The 21,119-nt window shown below is 46.3% G+C and overlaps 1 protein-coding gene across 1 annotated transcript in view; it reads left to right on the forward strand.

Moving 5' to 3' along the window:
* The window catches only part of PSMD1 (proteasome 26S subunit, non-ATPase 1), a 288,795-nt gene that overhangs the window by 216,820 nt on the left and 50,856 nt on the right, over positions 1-21,119 (forward strand). The window lies entirely within an intron of this gene.

The following is a 21,119-nucleotide window of genomic DNA, read 5'->3' on the forward strand; positions in this document are numbered from 1 at the left end:
CGCAGCACAAGCTGCAAACCAGTGGCGCATCGCGAACTCCCAGGCACTACTTGCGCGTTATGACAGGGCCCACTGGGACGAGATGCAACATCTCATTCAACATCTGCCCAAGGACTTCCAAAATAGGGCGAAACAAGTGGTTGAGGAGGGACAGACCATCTCCAACAACCAGATACGTTCCTCCATGGACGCTGCAGATACAGCTGCACGGACAATTAATACATCTGTAACTATCAGACGGCATGCATGGCTCCGAACGTCTGGATTTAAACCAGAGATTCAACAAGCAGTTCTCAATATGCCTTTTAATGAAAAAGAACTGTTCGGTCCCGAAGTGGACACAGCGATTGAGAAACTCAAAAAAGATACGGACACTGCCAAAGCCATGGGCGCACTCTACTCCCCGCAGAGCAGAGGGAATTACAGCACATTCCGTAAAACGCCCTTTCGAGGGGGGTTTCGGGGTCAAAGCACACAAGCCAGCACCTCACAAGCAACACCGTCCACTTACCAGGGACAGTATAGAGGAGGTTTTCGGGGCCAATATAGAGGAGGGCAATTCCCTAGAAATAGAGGAAGATTTCAAAGCCCCAAAACCCCTACTACTAAACAATGACTCACATGTCACTCACCCCCTCCACACAACACCAGTGGGGGGAAGAATATGTCATTATTACAAAGCATGGGAGGAAATCACTACAGACACTTGGGTTCTAGCAATTATCCAACATGGTTATTGCATAGAATTTCTACAATTCCCTCCAAACATACCACCAAAAGCACAAAATTTAACAACACACCATTCCAATCTCCTGGAGATAGAAGTGCAGGCACTATTGCAAAAGAATGCAATCGAATTAGTGCCAAACACACAAATAAACACAGGAGTTTACTCACTGTACTTTCTGATACCAAAGAAGGACGAAACGCTCAGACCAATCCTAGACCTCAGAGTAGTGAACACTTTCATCAAATCAGACCACTTCCACATGGTCACACTACAAGAAGTATTGCCATTGCTAAAACTACACGACTACATGGCAACTTTAGACCTCAAGGATGCTTATTTCCATATACCAATACACCCATCGCACAGGAAATACCTAAGGTTTGTATTCAAAGGAATACATTACCAATTCAAGGTACTGCCTTTCGGATTAACAACCGCACCAAGAGTCTTTACCAAATGTCTAGCGGTAGTCGCTGCACACATAAGAAGGCAGCAAATACATGTGTTCCCATATTTGGACGACTGGCTAATCAAGGCCCATTCGTTCATACAGTGCTCAAATCACACAAATCAGATCATACAAACCCTCTTCAAACTCGGGTTCACCGTCAATTTCACAAAATCCAAAATTCTGCCACGCAAGGTACAACAATACCTGGGAGCCATAATAGACACATCAAAGGGAGTAGCCACTCCAAGTCCACAAAGAATTCAAAATTTCAACACCATCATACAACGCATGTATCCAACACAAAAGATACAGGCAAAGATGGTATTACAACTCCTAGGCATGATGTCATCATGCATAGCCATTGTCCCAAACGCAAGACTGCACATGAGGCCCTTACAACAATGCCTAGCATCACAGTGGTCTCAAGCACAGGGTCACCTTCTAGATCTGGTGTTAATAGACCGCCAAACTTACCTCTCGCTTCTGTGGTGGAACAACATAAATTTAAACAAAGGGCGGCCTTTCCAAGACCCAGTGCCACAATACGTAATAACAACAGATGCTTCCATGACAGGGTGGGGAGCACACCTCGGTCAACACAGCATACAAGGACAATGGAACGTACATCAAACAAAACTGCATATCAATCACCTAGAACTTCTAGCAGTTTTTCAAGCACTAAAAGCTTTCCAACCAATAATAGTTCACAAATACATTCTCGTCAAAACAGACAACATGACAACAATGTATTATCTAAACAAGCAGGGAGGGACGCACTCCACGCAGTTAAGCCTGCTAGCACAAAAAATTTGGCATTGGGCAATTCACAACCAAATTCGCCTAATTGCACAGTTTATACCAGGGATACAAAATCAACTCGCAGACAATCTCTCTCGAGATCACCAACAGGTCCACGAATGGGAAATTCACCCCCAAATTCTGAACACTTATTTCAAACTCTGGGGAACACCTCAGATAGACTTGTTTGCAACAAGGGAGAACGCAAAATGCCAAAACTTCGCATCCAGGTACCCACACAAACAATCCCAAGGCAATGCCCTATGGATGAACTGGTCAGGGATATTTGCTTACGCTTTTCCTCCTCTCCCTCTCCTTCCTTACCTGGTAAACAAACTCAGTCAAAGCAAACTCAAACTCATATTGATAGCACCAACTTGGGCAAGGCAACCCTGGTACACAACGCTGCTAGACCTATCAGTGGTACCCTGCATCAAATTGCCCAACAGGCCAGATCTGTTGACACAGCACAACCAAAAGATCAGACACCCAGATCCAGCATCGCTCAATCTAGCAATCTGGCTCCTGAAATCCTAGAATTCGGGCACTTACAACTTACCCAAGAATGTATGGAAGTCATAAAACAAGCAAGAAGGCCATCCACCAGGCACTGCTATGCAAGTAAATGGAAGAGGTTTGTTTGCTACTGCCATATTAATCAAATACAACCATTACACACAACTCCAGAACATGTAGTGGGTTACTTGCTTCACTTACAAAAATCTAACCTAGCTTTCTCTTCCATTAAGATTCACCTTGCAGCAATATCTGCATACCTGCAGACTACCTATTCAACTTCCCTATATAAAATACCAGTCATTAAAGCATTCATGGAGGGCCTTAGGAGAATTATACCACCAAGAACACCACCTGTTCCTTCATGGAACCTAAATGTTGTCCTAACTAGACTTATGGGTCCACCTTTTGAACCCATGCACTCCTGCGACATACAGTTCCTAACCTGGAAGGTGGCATTTCTCATCGCCATTACTTCCCTGAGAAGAGTAAGCGAGATTCAGGCGTTTACTATACAGGAACCTTTTATACAACTACACAAAAATAAAGTCGTCCTAAGGACCAATCCTAAATTTTTGCCAAAGGTTATTTCACCGTTCCATCTAAATCAAACAGTGGAACTTCCAGTGTTCTTTCCACAGCCAGATACCGTAGCTGAAAGGGCACTACATACATTAGATGTCAAAAGAGCATTGATGTATTACATTGACAGAACAAAAAACATCAGAAAGACTAAACAACTCTTTATTGCATTTCAAAAACCTCACGCAGGAAACCCAATTTCAAAACAAGGTATAGCCAGATGGATAGTTAAATGCATCCAAATCTGCTACCTTAAAGCTAAACGACAGCTGCCCATTACACCAAGGGCACACTCAACCAGAAAGAAAGGTGCTACCATGGCCTTTCTAGGAAACATCCCAATGCAAGAAATATGTAAGGCAGCCACATGGTCTACGCCTCACACATTCACCAAGCACTACTGTGTAGACGTGTTATCCGCACAACAAGCCACAGTAGGTCAAGCCGTATTAAGGACATTATTTCAAACTACTTCCACTCCTACAGGCTGATCCACCGCTTTTGGGGAAATAACTGCTTACTAGTCTATGCAGAACATGCGTATCTACAGCGACAGATGCCATCGAACTGAAAATGTCACTTACCCAGTGTACATCTGTTCGTGGCATCAGTCGCAGTAGATTCGCATGTGCCCACCCGCCTCCCCGGGAGCCTGTAGCAGTTTGGAAGTTACCTTCAATTATTTATATATGTATCATCTCAACCTTAAATAGGTGCATACTTAGTCACTCCATTGCATGGGCACTATTACTACAATTCAACTCCTACCTCACCCTCAGCGGGGAAAAACAATCGAAGATGGAGTCGACGCCCATGCGCAATGGAGACAAAAGGAGGAGTCACTCGGTCCCGTGACTCGAAAGACTTCTTCGAACAAAAACAACTTGTAACACTCCGGCCCAACACCAGATGGCGAGCTATTGCAGAACATGCGAATCTACTGCGACTGATGCCACGAACAGATGTACACTGGGTAAGTGACATTTTCATTCTCTGTCACCATAGTGACACTGGCACCTGTATCCCTCAGGCCCTCTACACTTGTCCCATTAATTAAGAGCAGCTGCCTGTATTTTTGCATGTTAGGGGGCCAGGCAGCCAGTGTGGCTAAATCCACCCCACCCTCAGAGACTAATGTAGCTTCAGTGTGACACCTGATTTGCTCTGGGCACACTGTTGATCCCACTTGGAGACTGGCCATTCCAGTTTTAGCTGGAGTGGAGTTAGAAGTGGTATCTTTCTTGGGACAGGCCTTGTCTCCAGTTTGGTGTCCAGACTGACTACAGCTACGACACCAGGCCTTTTTGGGATCAAAGTTTTTACCCTTGTACCCAGAATTGTTTTGTGAAGAGGCTCTGGGCCCACCCTCCTGTGCAGGTTTTTGGGGGCCTGTAGAAGACTCTTTACTATTTTTGTTTTTGGCTGTCTCACCACCTTTCCCCTGGGGAGGTTTTGTGACCCCTTTCTTTTGGTCACCCCCTGTGGAAGTTTTGGACACCCTAGTCTTGACCCAATGGTCCGCCTTCTTTCCCAATTCTTGGGGAGAAATTGGTCCTAGGTCTACCAGATGCTGATGCAGTTTATCATTGAAACAATTACTTAATAGGTGTTCTTTCACAAATAAATTGTACAGCCCATCATAATTACTTACACCACTGCCTTGAATCCAACCATCTAGTGTTTTTACTGAGTAGTCTACAAAGTCAACCCAGGTCTGGCTCGAGGATTTTTGAGCCCCCCTGAATCTAATCCTATACTCCTCAGTGGAGAATCCAAAGCCCTCAATCAGGGTACCCTTCATGAGGTCATAAGATTCTGCATCTGTTCCAGAGAGTGTGAGGAGTCTATCCCTACACTTTCCTGTGAACATTTCCCAAAGGAGAGCACCCCAGTGAGATTTGTTCACTTTTCTGGTTACAAAAGCCCTCTCAAAAGCTGTGAACCATTTGGTGATGTCATCACCATCTTCATATTTAGTTACAATCCCTTTAGGGATTTTCAACATGTCAGGAGAATCTCTGACCCTATTTATGTTGCTGCCACCATTGATGGGTCCTAGGCCCATCTCTTGTCTTTCCCTTTCTATGGCTAGGATCTGTCTTTCCAAAGCCAATCTTTTGGCCATCCTGGCTAACTGGATGTCCTCTTCACTGGAGTTATCCTCAGTGATTTCAGAGAGGTTGGTCCCTCCTGTGAGGGAACCAGCATCTCTGACTATGATTTGTGGAGTCAGGGCTTGAGAGGCCCTGTCTTCCCTAGATAGGACTGGTAGGGGGGAATCACCCTCCAAGTCACTATCATCATCCTCTGAGTTGCCATCCTCAGAGGGGTTGGCCTTTTCAAACTCTGCCAACAGCTCCTGGAGCTGTAGTTTGGAAGGTCGGGGGCCCATTACTATTTTCTTTATTTTACAGAGTGACCTTAGCTCCCTCATCTTAAGATGGAGGTAAGGTGTGGTGTCGAGTTCCACCACATTCATCTCTGCGCTAGACATTATGCTTCTAAAAGTTGGAATACTTTTTAAGAATCTAAAAACTAGTTCTAGAATCTAATTCAAACTTTTACCAAACTTTTAAACTCTAAAAGGAAATGCTAACAGGGACTAACACAAGGCCCTAGCAGGACTTTTAAGAATTTAGAAAAATAGTTCAAATTGCAAAAACAATTTCTAATGACAATTTTTGGAATTTGTCGTGTGATCAGGTATTGGCTGAGTAGTCCAGCAAATGCAAAGTCTTCTACCCCACCGCTGATCCACCAATGTAGGAAGTTGGCTCTGTATGCACTATTTCAAAGTAAGGAATAGTATGCACAGAGTCTAAGGGTTCCCCTTAGAGGTAAGATAGTGGCAAAAAGAGATAATACTAATGCTCTATTTTGTGGTAGTGTGGTCGAGCAGTAGGCTTATCAAAGGAGTAGTGTTAAGCATTTGTTGTACATACACACAGGCAATAAATGAGGAACACACACTCGGAGACCAATCCAGCCAATAGGTTTTGTTATAGAAAAATATCTTTTCTTAGTTTATTTTAAGAACCACAGGTTCAAATTCTACATGTAATATCTCATTTGAAAGGTATTGCAGGTAAGTACTTTAGGAACTTTAAATCATTACACTAGCATGAATACTTTTTACATAAAACACAATAAGCTGTTTTAAAAGTGGACACAGTGCAATTTTCACAGTTCCTGGGGGAGGTAAGTTTTTGTTAGTTTTCACAGGTAAGTAAGTCACTTACAAGTTTCAGTTTTTGGTCCAAGGTAGCCCACCGTTGGGGGTTCAGAGCAACCCCAAAGTTACCACACCAGCAGCTCAGGGCCGGTCAGGTGCAGAGGTCAAAGAGGTGCCCAAAACGCATGGGCTGCAATGGAGAGAAGGGGGTGCCCCGGTTCCGGTCTGCCAGCAGGTAAGTACCCGCGTCTTCGGAGGGCAGACCAGGGGGGTTTTGTAGGGCACCGGGGGGGACACAAGTTCACACAAAAAGTACACCCTCAGCGGCACTGGGGCGGCCGGGTGCAGTGTAGAAACAAGCGTCGGGTTTTTAATGTAAATCAATGAGAGATCAATGGATCTCCTTAGCGCCGCAGGCAGGCAAGGGGGGGGCTCATCGGGGTAGCCACCACCTGGGCAAGGGAGAGGGCCTCCTGGGGGTCACTCCTGCACAGGAGTTCCGTTCCTTTAGGTGCTGGGGGCTGCGGGTGCAGGGTCTTTTCCAGCCGTCGGGAAATGGAGTTCAGGCAGTCGCGGTCAGGGGGAGCCTCGGGATTCCCTCTGCAGGTGTCGCTGTGGGGGCTCAGGGGGGACAACTTTGGTTACTCACGGTCTCGGAGTCGCCGGAGGGTCCTCCCTGAGGTGTTGGTTCTCCACCAGTCGAGTCGGGGTCGCCGGGTGCAGTGTTGCAAGTCTCACGCTTCTTGCGGGGAGTTGCAGGGGTCTTTAAAGCTGCTCCTTGAAACAAAGTTGCAGTTCTTTTGGAGCAGTGCCGCTGTCCTCGGGAGTTTCTTGGTCTCTTGGAAGTAGGGCAGTCCTCTGAGGATTCAGAGGTCGCTGGTCCTGGAGAAAGCGTCGCTGGAGCAGGGTTCTTTAGAAGGCAGGAGACAGGCCGGTAGGACTGGGGCCAAAGCAGTTGGTGTCTTCTTTCTTCTTCTGCAGGGGTTTTCAGCTCAGCAGTCTTCTTCTTCGGTAAGTTGCAGGAATCTAAATTCTTAGGTTCAGGGAAGCCCTTAAATACTAAATTTAAGGGCGTGTTTAGGTCTGGGGGGTTAGTAGCCAATGGCTACTAGCCCTGAGGGTGGGTACACCCTCTTTGTGCCTCCTCCCAAGGGGAGGGGGTCACATCCCTAATCCTATTGGGCAATCCTCCATCTGCAAGATGGAGGATTTCTAAAAGTTAGAGTCACTTCAGCTCAGGACACCTTAGGGGCTGTCCTGACTGGCCAGTGACTCCTCCTTGTTATTCTCATTATTTCCTCCGGCCTTGCCGCCAAAAGTGGGGGCCGTGGCCGGAGGGGGCGGGCAACTCCACTAGCTGGAGTGTCCTGCGGTGCTGGCACAAAGGGGTGAGCCTTTGAGGCTCACCGCCAGGTGTGACAGCTCCTGCCTGGGGGAGGTGTTAGCATCTCCACCCAGTGCAGGCTTTGTTACTGGCCTTAGAGTGACAAAGGCACTCTCCCCATGGGGCCAGCAACATGTCTCGGTTGTGGCAGGCTGCTGGAACTAGTCAGCCTACACAGATAGTCGGTTAAGGTTTCAGGGGGCACCTCTAAGGTGCCCTCTGGGGTGTATTTCACAATAAAATGTACACTGGCATCAGTGTGCATTTATTGTGCTGAGAAGTTTGATACCAAACTTCCCAGTTTTCAGTGTAGCCATTATGGTGCTGTGGAGTCCGTGTTTGACAGACTCCCAGACCATATACTCTTATGGCTACCCTGCACTTACAATGTCTAAGGTTTTGTTTATACACTGTAGGGGTACCATGCTCATGCACTGGTACCCTCACCTATGGTATAGTGCACCCTGCCTTAGGGCTGTAAGGCCTACTAGAGGGGTGACTTATCTATACTGCATAGGCAGTGTGAGGTTGGCATGGCACCCTGAGGGGAGTGCCATGTCGACTTACTCGTTTTGTTCTCACCAGCACACACAAGCTGGTAAGCAGTGTGTCTGTGCTGAGTGAGGGGTCCCCAGGGTGGCATAAGATATGCTGCAGCCCTTAGAGACCTTCCCTGGCATCAGGGCCCTTGGTACCAGTTACAAGGGACTTACCTGGATGCCAGGGTGTGCCAATTGTTGAATCAAAAGTACAGGTTAGGGAAAGAACACTTCTGCTGGGGCCTAGTTAGCAGGCCTCAGCACACTTTCAATTCAAAACATAGCATCAGCAAAGGCAAAAAGTCAGGGGGTAACCATGCCAAGGGGGCATTTCCTTACATAAATGTAAAGTCGTTTTTTAAAGAGTTCTAAAACAACAAATTCTTGTCTGCAAAGACACCTTGTCAGTGGCAAGCCTTGTGCTTTACTATGAGCGTCTGGCATGCTGCAGGAAAATTGATTGCACCAGATGAGATCTCTGATAAAGAATCGTGCCATAAGAGCAGATTTTGAAGTTATTATTGCACTTAAGTTTGGATTATATCCATTCCTAATGATTTTGTTAGTCATCAAAGATTTCACCTTGCCTCCTGCCACCTCCATCAACATCACTCCCTCACAAGACCCCTGGACAAGCTCTCCGAATTATTCAGTAACACAATTACCTCCATATACGGCAGCTTTGACCCTCAACCACACCCCGTTACCATCACAACTGAACCCTGACCGCGTGGCCTGCCATCACTACTGTGGGGTTCTATTTGACCCTTGCCCCATCACCCCTTCACCAAAGGACTCCTACTGTTAACTGAAGTATTAACACCCATCCTCAACGCCTCAGTCGCCTCAACCACATTCCCAGGCATCATGAAGCATCTCAAGACATCATTCCCTGACCCAGCCACGCTTTCCAACTGCAGACCCATGACCTCCTACTATACCCAGCAAAAGTCTTAAAGAAACTACAGACGACTCAGGACTACCAGCTTCTCAATGCCACTCACTCCAGATTCAGGCTAACCACATTACAGAAACAGCACTCATTGCTGCCACACACAACATCCGCATGATCCTTGATCAAGGAGGCATGGCAGTCCTCATTCTCCGGGACCCATCTGCAGCATTTGGCATGGTCTCACACCCCATCTTCAACAGGCGTCTGCATGAGATTATCATCCCTCTCTACACCTGATCTGCTCACTCCTAATGGATAGAACACAAGCTGTCAGCCTGGCACCTTATTCCTTGAAAGCCTGTAAACTAATCTGTGGCTTGTCCCACCTCCCTCTGGCCATCCACACACACAACATCTACATCCTTTCCTATGTAGACGAGACACATCCCCTTCTGACAAGACTCCTAAAAAAAAAAAAAAACGTTTACGGCCTGCATAATGGAAGTCGCTAACTGGATGAAAGTCAACTGTCTCAAGCTCAACACCGACAAGACAGAAGTAATGAACTTCAGTAAGAACACCTCACTATAGGACTCCATCTGGTGGCCGGCTGAACTGGGACCCACGCCCAGAACGTACACCAGGAACCTCGAAATAATCCTCAACAGGAAAAATAGTATAAACCATCCAGATCTCAGCAGTCAAACTCATCCCCAATTTACCACACATAGCTCCCACCACAGGAAACTACACTGACTCCCAATATACAAATGCACTCAATTCAAACTCCTCACACATACATTGAAGGCACCACACAATTCAGGCCCCAGCTACCTGAACAGTCTCGTCTCCTTCCACCAAGCACTAGACACCTCAGCCCCGCAGAACTCTTACTCCCACACATCATACACAGAACCAGATCAGGAGGCCGAGAGTTCTCTTACATCCTAAAGTGCGGAACGAACTCCCACTCCACATCAGAGACTCCTCTTCTCTTTTTTAATTGTGTAAGCAGCTGAAGACCTGGCTCTCCAAGTATCCAACGCACATTAGGCAGGCGTAGGCGCACACACCTGCTCAGCGCCAGAGAACCCTCGTGAGTGCTATTGTTGTTTACAAACACACATAACATAACTTGTTCCCAGTTTAAAAAATATATATATATATATTTTACTTTTAGTTGAATACCCAGAAGTAGACTTATGACGAGCTTACATTGAGTTCTTTCTGCCATCTTGCTTATGATGGATCTTCTGCATAGCTTGTCCTTGTTTCTTTATTCCTAAAATTCCAAATATTTCCCTGTTTAGGGCCTGCCTCCCCACCCCCTGCACTCCATATACTTTAATGAGTGAAATTATGCCAGAATGTCTGATGTAATGAACATCATTCTTGTCCTGTTTGTCAGCAGGTCTGGTAGTGGAGAGGTACACTTTGGTTCTGCAGTGTTCACTGTATACACAGTCCCAGTCCTAGGCTTTGCCATTGCACCATCTATCCAATTATTGAATCTATCAGATTGACAGAGCTGAAGGCACCAGTGTCTGAGGATTGACGTCTCCAAGCTGTGAAGTTTATCCATAGATGTGCTTGAGTTCTATGTGCAATCTGAGGAGGGACATGCCTGTTTTATTCTGTGTAACGAGTGAAAGTTCACCAGAGTATCTACGAGGTAGGTAAAGTAACAAGCGACAGCATCCTGCGTGCGCTGAGTCAGTCTTCTTTGCAAGCCTAGAAGCTCAAGGGCCACATTATTCCATTTCCACAAGTTCAACAATTGGAGGTGTGACACTGCTAAGGAGTCTATATGAAAATCTGAATTTTCACAACTAAGAACCTAATGTTTTTACTTTCTGTCAACCTGAAGCTGTTACATCATCTTGACCTATTGCAAGTTCTGTGACGTGAGTTAGACGAGGATTGAAGTTCAGGGTTTACATTTGGGGAACACATTTACCCCTCCTGCCTCTACTGGTTATTTTCTCCACTGCCCAGAGAGGGCTGAAGTGCTCACAGTTGAAGTGCTTGACTCTAATATTAATTGTGTTTTCGGGGTTTCTCTCTGAGCGAACTTCTCCGGGGGCATCTGTGTACAGTATGATGCATGAAGGGAGCATGTGTTGCAGATCGGTCTCCTTTTTGCTCTTAGCTTGTTTGTTTCTTTACAGTTGGTTTGTTTTCTTCTCTGCGCATTCGCCCACACAAGTCTAACGTTTAATTCTTCTGCGTTGGCGTAACTCCTTCTGGGGCTGGCATTTTGTTGAAATGATGTGATATACCTAGAAATCGGTCGCAAGTCCTGGGGGCATTTCTCAGGCTGCATGAGCTGCCCACGCCTTATGTGGCATTCGAAGCCTGAATCATTTTGACAGCTAATACGTGAATACTCCTGAAGGACACCATTTGGGCTGATGTCTCTTGGCAGTCAACTGCCTGAAATGAGAAGACTGCTGTCACCTTGGCCACAGAGAAAGGTCTTGATCTTAGAAGCCATGTTTGCAAACTTCTGCGGACCTATGTCTTAAGAGTAGGTCCACCAAGGCATGGAGCCATTCACAGCCACCCGAACACCCCAAGCAAAAGAGGAGGGAGCAACCACACACCCCTGAGCACAAATCTCGCACCAACCGCTAGCGCTTCCATTCCCCAACAGAAGGGTCAGTGTGTTTCTTTTTCATAGAAGTACCGCGTTTTCCACCTCAAAATCTTTTCAGCTTAGTTTCTCAAACCGTTAAACCTAGTGGAAGACAATTACAAAGACCTTCAACAAGCTTCTGCTTTATAAAAATGAATTTGCAGAATTTCACATAACACGACAAGTTCCATCCATACACTATAAATTAATCAAAGCTTCTTTTGCTTAAAATTTCAATAACACACTGTCGATGAAATACATTAAAGGATAATGCAGAAGGATAAGGAAATTGAGACAAGGGATAAACTTTAAGCATGGAAGTGATGAATGGAAAATGTATATTGGCATGTACCAAGAAGAGATTGGACCAAATGGTGTGAATTCAGTTGAATTTCTAGTTGACCATGAAACCTCACTTCACCCTCTCATCTGTGCATTGTAATGGGAGGTTCGTGCTTTAAGGGAGTCATTCACTTTGATGCAGTTTGGAGCTTCACAGGGACTGAACATAAATGAATGCATTGTCTTGCAAAGCACACTTTGGAGAGCAAACGGAGGCCCAAGAGCGCGGTCACTTGCCTAAGACAGCGGAGTTTGATCAAGGTGGGAATCGTTGACGGACTTCTGGGTGGCTCTATTCCAGCACTTCAGGGTGGTTTGGAACTGCACGACTCCACCTAGCAACGCAGGCACGTGGTGGAGAAAGTTTCCAGATCCAATGTGACACCTTGGGAGTATTCTAAGGTGAGAAATCTGTGTTCCTCACCAGAAAGAGCGTTACCAACTGGAAACTAAAGCTGAATCAAATATTTTGGATTTGAAATCCTGCTTTAAATTAAACTAGTATTGGCAAAGAAAATAAGTCCCAATTTGAGACCTATTGGCTTAGTAAATATTTTTAAGCTCTGCTGTACAGGTGCTATGATGTGTCAGACTGCCTCATTTTGTAGGCGCACAGAACACGCATGCATGCACCTAAAAAATAACCCAGCCTCTTTTTTTTTTTTCCCTTTTTATTAACCACCAGAGTTGGATTGGAAAATAAAAAAAATTGAAGAAGCATTTATTTAATGCTCAGGTTGGGAGAAACAACAAAAAAGGTGCTGGTGGAGGTGTAAGGAACACAGAGGGTGCAGATTGGGAAAGAAACAACACAACACAGGGCAGAATCAGCTCGGAGGCAGAGGGTGTGGAAGCAATACAAAGAGTGCAGGTGGGGGAAGCAATACAGAGGGTGCAGGTGGGGGAAGCAATACAGAGGGTGCAGGTGGGGGAAGCAATACAGAGGGTGCAGGTGGGGGAAGCAGTACAGAGGGTGCAGGTGGGGGAAGCAGTACAGAGGGTGCAGGTGGGGGAAGCAGTACAGAGGGTGCAGGTGGGGGAAGCAGTACAGAGGGTGCAGGTGGGGGAAGCAGTACAGAGGGTGCAGGTGGGGGGAGCAGTACAGAGGGTGCAGGTGGGAGAAGCAATACAGAGGGTGCAGGTGGTGGAAGCAATACAGAGGGTGCAGGTGGGGGGAGCAATACAGAGGGTGCAGGTGGGGGGGAGCAATACAGAGGGTGCAGGTGGGGGGAGCAATACAGAGGGTGCAGGTGGGGGGAGCAATACAGAGGGTGCAGGTGGGGGGAGCAATACAGAGGGTGCAGGTGGGGGGAGCAATACAGAGGGTGCAGGTGGGGGAAGCAATACAGAGGGTGCAGGTGGGGGAAGCAATACAGAGGGTGCAGGTGGGGGAAGCAATACAGAGGGTGCAGGTGGGGGAAGCAATACAGAGGGTGCTTGTGGGGGAAGCAATACAGAGGGTGCTTGTGGGGGAAGCGATACAGAGGGTTGGGTGCAAAACTGGTGAGAGCGCGCACCAGAGTACACACTGGAGGGGAGGAAGAGCAGTACATGAGAGAGCTGGAAAAGACATGTACTCGTAGTGTGCTTAACCAGAAAGAAAAAAGTAGTGCCTGAAAAGTGAGCATTGAAGGTCACAAGTAGTGTATCTGTACTCCAAGGGAGGGACCAACACAAAAAGACAAATATCCCACCCAAGTTGATGAACAAAAAGCAGACAAATGGGAGCAACAAATTCAACCAATGGTAAACAGTAGGCGGACTCCAACCCCACTGTAAGTAGACAATAGGCCTTTTTGTCAACACAGTTATTGGTGTCTGATAGGAAAGACGGACAAAAGTCACCTGGGGCAGTGCTTAGAAAGACCCCAGTACATGCTAGACAGTTAATATCTCACTTACTGAGAAGTATGGCGATAGAGAGCATATCAATCGTCTACGAACATTGCAGAGGATATGAAAAGGTGTTAGATGCTGTACACTGTTTTCTTTTACAAGACATCATCGTTCCCTTCCAGCCATTCCACCAAGGGCACCAAGACCTATTGTTCCGGAAAGGTTGGTAGAAGTGGATTCAGAAAAAGTGTTTTCAGAAAGTTGTGAGTAATTAAAGGAGCAAGAAAATAGATCTACTCCTGACACATTAAAATAATAGAAGTCCAAACAAAGGTTCATAATTTGATATTTAGGGAAGTTGAGAAATCCCTCATATTACAGGACGAAGGTTTCCTCTCTTCTGGGATCTGATATAGCCTGTATACAGATGAGCGTTTCCCCTCCCGAAGTTATAAAAAAAAAAAATTAAAAATGAAAATCTTGGGTTTGAAATTGGTAGTTGGATGGCTCTAGAAACTCAGGTGGCTAAGTTGTCCAGCACTTCTGTTTTACCCCTTAAAGTGGTAAAGGTGAATCTACCTACAATGAAACCCCATCTCCATAGTGTAGTCGCAAGTGCCCTAATTCAATAATCATGTTAAGGTAACAGCATCTACCTCTGTGGCTGCTCCTAAGAAGTAGTTGCAAGCGCACCTGCAAGACTGATCTTGTATCCGCCAAATTTAATTCACAACACTGTCTGTTAGTAAAACAAATAAAGTAAAGTATTCATGCAGTTGTATTTGAAAATGGTCCCAGTTTGATCACCACTGGGTGGTATGTTCTCTGGCACTTGCCCAGGTCTGTAAATCCATTTGTTCAGAATGATGAGCACCAGTGGGAGAGCTTTTTACATAGTAGCTGCCAGGTTCTACTACTCACTTCCCCTGGACCTCTGTAGTGCTCAGAAGCTGAAATTATGGAATAACCCAAACCCTTGGCTTTCCTTTCCATGTTTCACTGCCTAAGCTGTTTTCTCCGATTACACTTTGTGTCCCACTCGAGCACCAAGAAGCCACGGAGAGCAGTGCAGTTTATAAATGCGTTTAACAGAACAGTCATGACAGACGGACTCCTTATGAGACCTCTTTAGGAGTCCTTAGCAGGTCTGTATTGCCAGAGTGCAGAAGCCAGAGCTCCGACTGAGTCTATACCGAGTAGCGCTGCAGCCATTTCCATGTTGGTTCCTGAGGAAGCATTTAATGAGGAGGTTTCTTTTCAGAAGTCTAAGGAACACCTCAGTGCAGGATGGGGTCAAATGGATGCCCAGGAAATAATAGTGAGACATAACTATTCTGTGATTTACAATGGTCCATTCAGTTGGGAAGTCCTTAACGTTGATAACATCGGCTTCCATCTTGCCAGCCAGTACCACCAAACAAGAGGATGATTGATGTAATGATCTTCTTCAGCCTGTGATTATTGTTATTAGAACATTGGAATTTTGGGAGTTCCATTGAAGAAAACTGAGCAGCAGCTGCCTATAAATACTAGTCAACATAACAATGACGTAATCCACAACATTTTCACCGGTTTCCCCCTCCCCTCCAGGATTTGTAGTTTGGACAGGCGAGAGAGGCAAGGCTGCTGCCCAGGGCACACAGGAGCCTCCCCCTCGCCTCCTGTACCTCAGTGTCACTGGGGGCTGAGAAGTAGGGACAGGTGGAAAGCTGCTCCGCTTCCGGGCCTCCCTGGCTCTGCCATGCAAGGAAGAGCAGGTTGGCCGAGCCAAGGGTGAACCAGGGGTTGACTTCAGCCTCCTTTCACAGCAAGAGCTTTTGGAAGGAGGGGGGGGGGGGGGGGGGGGTCTTGTTTTGTTATTATGACATTCCGGCATATAACGCTGGAGTGGGTCTTAAGTAGCTGTTCAGCCTGCTACTGCTATAAGGCTATGTTATATTATTTTCCAAATTTTTAAATGATTTGGAAGTCTGGAAATTGCCAGCACGTTCCATGCGGTAAATCAATCTATTGTCACTTCCTCAGGGCAGATTATACACAATTTGTTTAAGCCTGAGAACTGATTTGAATATCATCAAGTGGTGAATTAAGTTTGTGATGATCAATAAACAGCCATATTTTAGCTATTCTCTTGACTAAATGTTCTTTAGATGAGTAATCATGTTTGCATCATGTATTGCAGTAGGTCAAATGCTGTGCACACTCCTTCCATCCTTTGTTGGGTGCAGACATTTAAAGTAGTTTTTCTCCAAAATCCTCAATGCAGAGGATCCACCATAGATTTACCTTTGAGTGCTCTAAGACCTTTGTGCCAAGGAAGCTGAATTTGACATCAAGACACTGGAATCCTAACTCCTACACAAGATCGTCGTGCTACTGTCAACTGCTTCAGAAGAACCCATGCGATCATTGTGAGATTTGGTGCCAACTTGGATCAAGAAGCAAGTGACCAGGCCATATGAGAATTACACATGTATGGAGGGCAGGGCATTTAAATCTTTCAAGTACAATAGTAAGGTACTATTGTCAGAGTAGCATTGCATCTGTAACCTCAGACTCCTGAGGGACCACCATGAGTACGCCGGTTCTGCTTGTAAACCTGTTTGGTGCAAGAAAACTGTGCTACACCAAAGTGATCGCTCATGCATGCATTGCAGACAGCATCGCCAAGGCTCTCCTGAGCCACCATCCCGACAGGGCTTTGAGGAAGTTCAAGGGACTTCCTCAAATGACAGTGGTTGGGGGCCTTCAATAGTACAAGGACCCGTGTGGAGCAGTGTCTAGAATGTGTCCTCTAAGGACCCCAGCTTCACACAACAATCTTCTCAAGGCTTTCCCAATTCCAATGAAAAAGCATAGAAAATCCACACTGCACCACTGCCGTCACCTGCACCTTTCCCAGATCAGTCTGTTCACACAGTTTCAGACCAGACGCTCACTGAATATCAGTCAGATCCATATGGCGAGCCTGTGCCTACTGTTGGTGAGGACAACCCCTGGCAAGATTACGAGTGAGACTCTCAAATGACCCATCTTTGGAGCCACATGCCTTGAAACACTCTCAACCAGCTAACACAAATCATGCAATTCTCCATCAAGTGGCAGATTACCATAAAAGGAAATTCCATGTGGAAGAGGAAGATTTCTCCCTCTCATTGTGGGCAGTGTTCCTGGGATTAGTGTCAATCTTCGCATTGGAATCCTCTTTTTGGAAATCAGTCTCTTCTCCTGAACCCGATTCTTCTGAAGCCCAAGAAATACTGGGTTCTGCCCTTTCAGGCTTCTTGGTGCCCCAGTGTGAGCAATCAATCAGCACATCCCTGGATCTCTTCGCTCTGCAGTCGCCCAGTTATGTTTCAGTGTCTCGGACTACACATCGTGTGGTATTCCAAGTGCCATTCCTCTCATGAATCATCACTGCACTCAAAGGTCCATGCTTGTTTGACAGCAGGGCTGTGGCAGGTAAACAGTGCTCTACCAATGGTTGTTGTGATCCTGATAGTTCTGTCAGACGTAATTTGTCGTTTAGTTGCCGCGTTTAGGTCTGTTCCCCAGAAATGATGATCCCATCTGTATTGCACAGCTCTCTGTGGTTAACTGTAGTTGTGCCAGGCTTCATTTGTTGATCGGTTACTAGTGCCTACGTAAGTACTCTGGAAGTGATGCCTCAGGGGTGTTGGGCAGCTCTCTGTGGGTCTTTAATTCATGTATGACAGTGATTCTCAAAGTACGGACCGGGGGTCGCATGTGGCCCTCCTGACCTTCACATGTGGCCCCCTCCCCGGTCCAGAGCGGCAGTGGGCAGCTGTTCGCTCGACTCTGCACCAACATTGCGAATGAAGGTAAATAAAGAGGCAAGCCTTTATTTGAAGGTTAATTGAAGTTAAAGAAAGGGAGTAACTAGGTTATCGTGCACTGTCTAACTTTAGATGCGCCTTTGTTTTCAACAGGGCCGGACTGAGAACTTAAAACAGCCCTGGCAAAAAAAACAATTCCGCCCCCATGAGCAGACGTGCCAATGAGCTCTAGAACCAGCTCCAAAGAAATCAAAACGGGCAACACTTTCAGATTGCCGCCGGGATCGCGAAATGGGCACCACTACTCCTCTAGCCCGAAACCTGCCTTCGAGTGTCAAAACCGGCCTCCTGGGACTGCAGCCTCCTGGGGGTTTGCCCGGTTTGCCAGTCCAGCCATGGTTTTCAAAGACATCTTTCAGCAAAAGTGTACAAATACGATAAGGTCTCTTCAAAATTCAACAAAAAGTACACTTCAATAACAGAACTTCACCTTAGTACAACACATTATCTCAGTGCAGTGAGAAGTTTTTTTTTTTTTTTTTTTTAAGCAATAGTTTTAAAACCCAAATTTACAAACATTCATTGGACCCCCCCCCCCCCCACCCTGACAACAATGATAGTAGTTAAGTCAGATGCAGGTCACTTGTTGTTTTGTTTAGTGCACTCTGGGCTGGGTTCCTGTTGTGCGTGAAAAACCTAGTTTATTAAATCAAACACAGGAGAAGGTTGTGTACGATGCACATCCACATGTCATGTTTAGACGTCCTTTTATACCTGATAATGAACAATAAGCATTTGCAATGGAACGGGTCTCGCGTTAAGTTAGCGCTATTAGCATTGTAAACTCCTAACCGGACTTTTCTTGCCACATAAAGTGAAAATGAAAAGTAAAACAGTTTCCCATAGGCGAGCCGCCATGAGTGCGAAGCAGACACACAAAAGGGAACAGAAGTTTGCCTGCAAAAGTGCAATTATCCATGTAACAGGGTCACTGTCATGCAAAGCGCTTCATACCTGCCCAGCAACATCATCGCGCTGCCTACAAAATAAAGAGAAAAAGTAGTCCAGAAGCCATACCGAAAACATGGACCCTCATATGTTTTCAGTAGTTGGCTGGTGCGCTCGAGGAGGGCTAAACACCAGAAAATGAATGTCTTTCACTAATGAAATCAAGCGAATTTGAACCACGAACCAACCAAACTGATGGGCGTGGTTAAAAGCCCACAGAGAAAGTACACCAGGGACGGAGCGCTTTGCGCTTCACCCTAAAATGGAAGGAACGTGAAATTAAACAATTGCCTGGGATCAGACTTGTTTGGTAAAGCAGGGAAGCCAAGATTAATTACAGGTTCCCTGGTTTCACATCGTACATTTTAGCCACTGGATATATACGGTTTGCGTCCCCTACACCCACCTTCCCGGCAGGGCTTTCCTTGAAGCTCAGCTTCCAGTTGTGAGGGGTTAGGCTGGGATGCTGGTCCCTGCACTTACAGTAAGCCTGCGCCCACTCCCAGCTCTGTATAATGTTAGTAGACACGTGTGATCGTCAGCAGACCGCTCGCCGAGACGTCAGTGTTACTGAGAGCGCTGCTGGTCTCGTGTTCCAGGAGGACACTGACAGCAGCTGGGGGGGCACCATCCTCCCCCCACTTCCTCTCTACCCAGCACTCACCCTGCTCCTTCCAGGTCCGTGTCCGGGCATCAGTCGGGCTCAGACCTCAGGCGCCAGCCTGAGCATTAGCAGAGCTGCTGTGGGTCTGTTTCCCCGCAGATGTAATTACCCTATAAATCCCGCATGATGCTGCCCGTGGCGACGCATTGTTCGGGCCGCACACAGGCCGCCATGCCTCCAGGATGCATGGTCATGTGAAACGATAAACCCCGGCCCTGCTCGAGGGGCAGAGGCGTTTAATGCCTGGGCAAAGTGGGCCCTGGCACCGGGCCCCAGCTTCCCAGGGCTCCCCTGATAGAGCCAGCTCTGCCCTGCAGAGTCTCTTGCCCTGGTGACCTCGGTTTGTCCATAAAAGAATTGTATCACCGTTTTCCTTTTAATTTATTTTCAACGTGCGAGTCTTGGACAGACATTTTGCAGAAAATTTTTTGTTTCGTGCAACACAAAAATGTTTTTTTAGATCAAAACAGGACCTCACTTATGAGAAATGTGAGGGTGTTACAGAGATTATTTGCAGTATTGTCAATATTCTTGAGTTCCTGCTGTATTACAATATTAAAAACACGTCGCTATCCCTGAACATTAGATTTAAACACATGTACAACTTGGAGAGTGTCTCAGTGACCTGGCCAAAGAGGACATGAAAGTCGAAATTGAATCATAAGGTCAAAACTGTTCCGAACAGGGGCCGCTAAAATATGTTTGGCCCCGGGGCCCTTATACCCCGAAGATGTCCCTGACAAGGAGTGACCCGGTACGTCGGATTTTGTGCTGGAAGATGCCAATTCTGCAAACCTTTTGTGTACCCCGCCTTATGGCCCTGTGTGCACACTCCCTCGGCTCCGCCCTTAACAAGAATCCTACTTTACACCCACATGTTCAAGCCTCATCTGTGATGCCCGAGTGTCTCTGGCCTGCCAGGACTGGCTCCTGCTGATGAACTAAGTCAAACTTCACATTCTTTCTTGACCACAAAAATATCGTGTTTAAAAATATCATTTTTGTTTTCTCTTTCACGTTCGTCTGATACTTATTTCTGTCAAAGGTTCAGAGTAAACCCTTTTTTAGTAAAGTCTGGTTCCTGAAGAAGCTGAAGAGAACTTACATTAACCAGCTCGTCAACCCTAGAATAACTCACTAACCTCCCACCTCTTTCCCATCACCAATGTGGTCCACTGTCTACATGTCTCGGTTATTGTTCTTTATAAGGTACCACTGCTCGAGGCAGTGCCACTTAAACGAAAACCTTAAATACTTTCAAATGGAATAGCTAGTTTTTTTTTTTCTTTTCCCGGTGCTCAAAGACCCGCCTAGAACACTGTTTAAGGTTTTTATTTAGGGTAAGCTCGGGGATGATGATATTCAGGCGAACTCAGTGAATCTTAAGTCGGTCGATCCATAGATCGATAGGTAACCTTTTATACGTCACGTGCGCAGCTTTAGTAGAGGTAGTTGATTAATAACAATAAATTGTACGACGTCTTGGCTTTGTTCCCATATTGTAAGCAATTCTCCAGGTGATCTAGCTCTTTTGGTAGCAATTAGAACAATCTCTGTATAAATGATGGATAGCTTTGCTTCTTGAGTCATGCATCGTGCGGGGAGCCGCACTGCCCACAACCAATAGTCAGGAAGGAGGGAGGGACCATTGTTTAAAGATCCAGCTTGAGGCTTCCATGGTATGCGGTGCTCAAGAAGCATGGTCGTGTTACATCACGCATTGTCTTATGGCTGAAATGATCTCAAACTAAGCTTCATTTTTATTCTCTC

Source organism: Pleurodeles waltl, chromosome 11 (genome assembly GCF_031143425.1).
Source record: "Pleurodeles waltl isolate 20211129_DDA chromosome 11, aPleWal1.hap1.20221129, whole genome shotgun sequence".
Lineage (NCBI taxonomy): Eukaryota > Metazoa > Chordata > Amphibia > Caudata > Salamandridae > Pleurodeles > Pleurodeles waltl.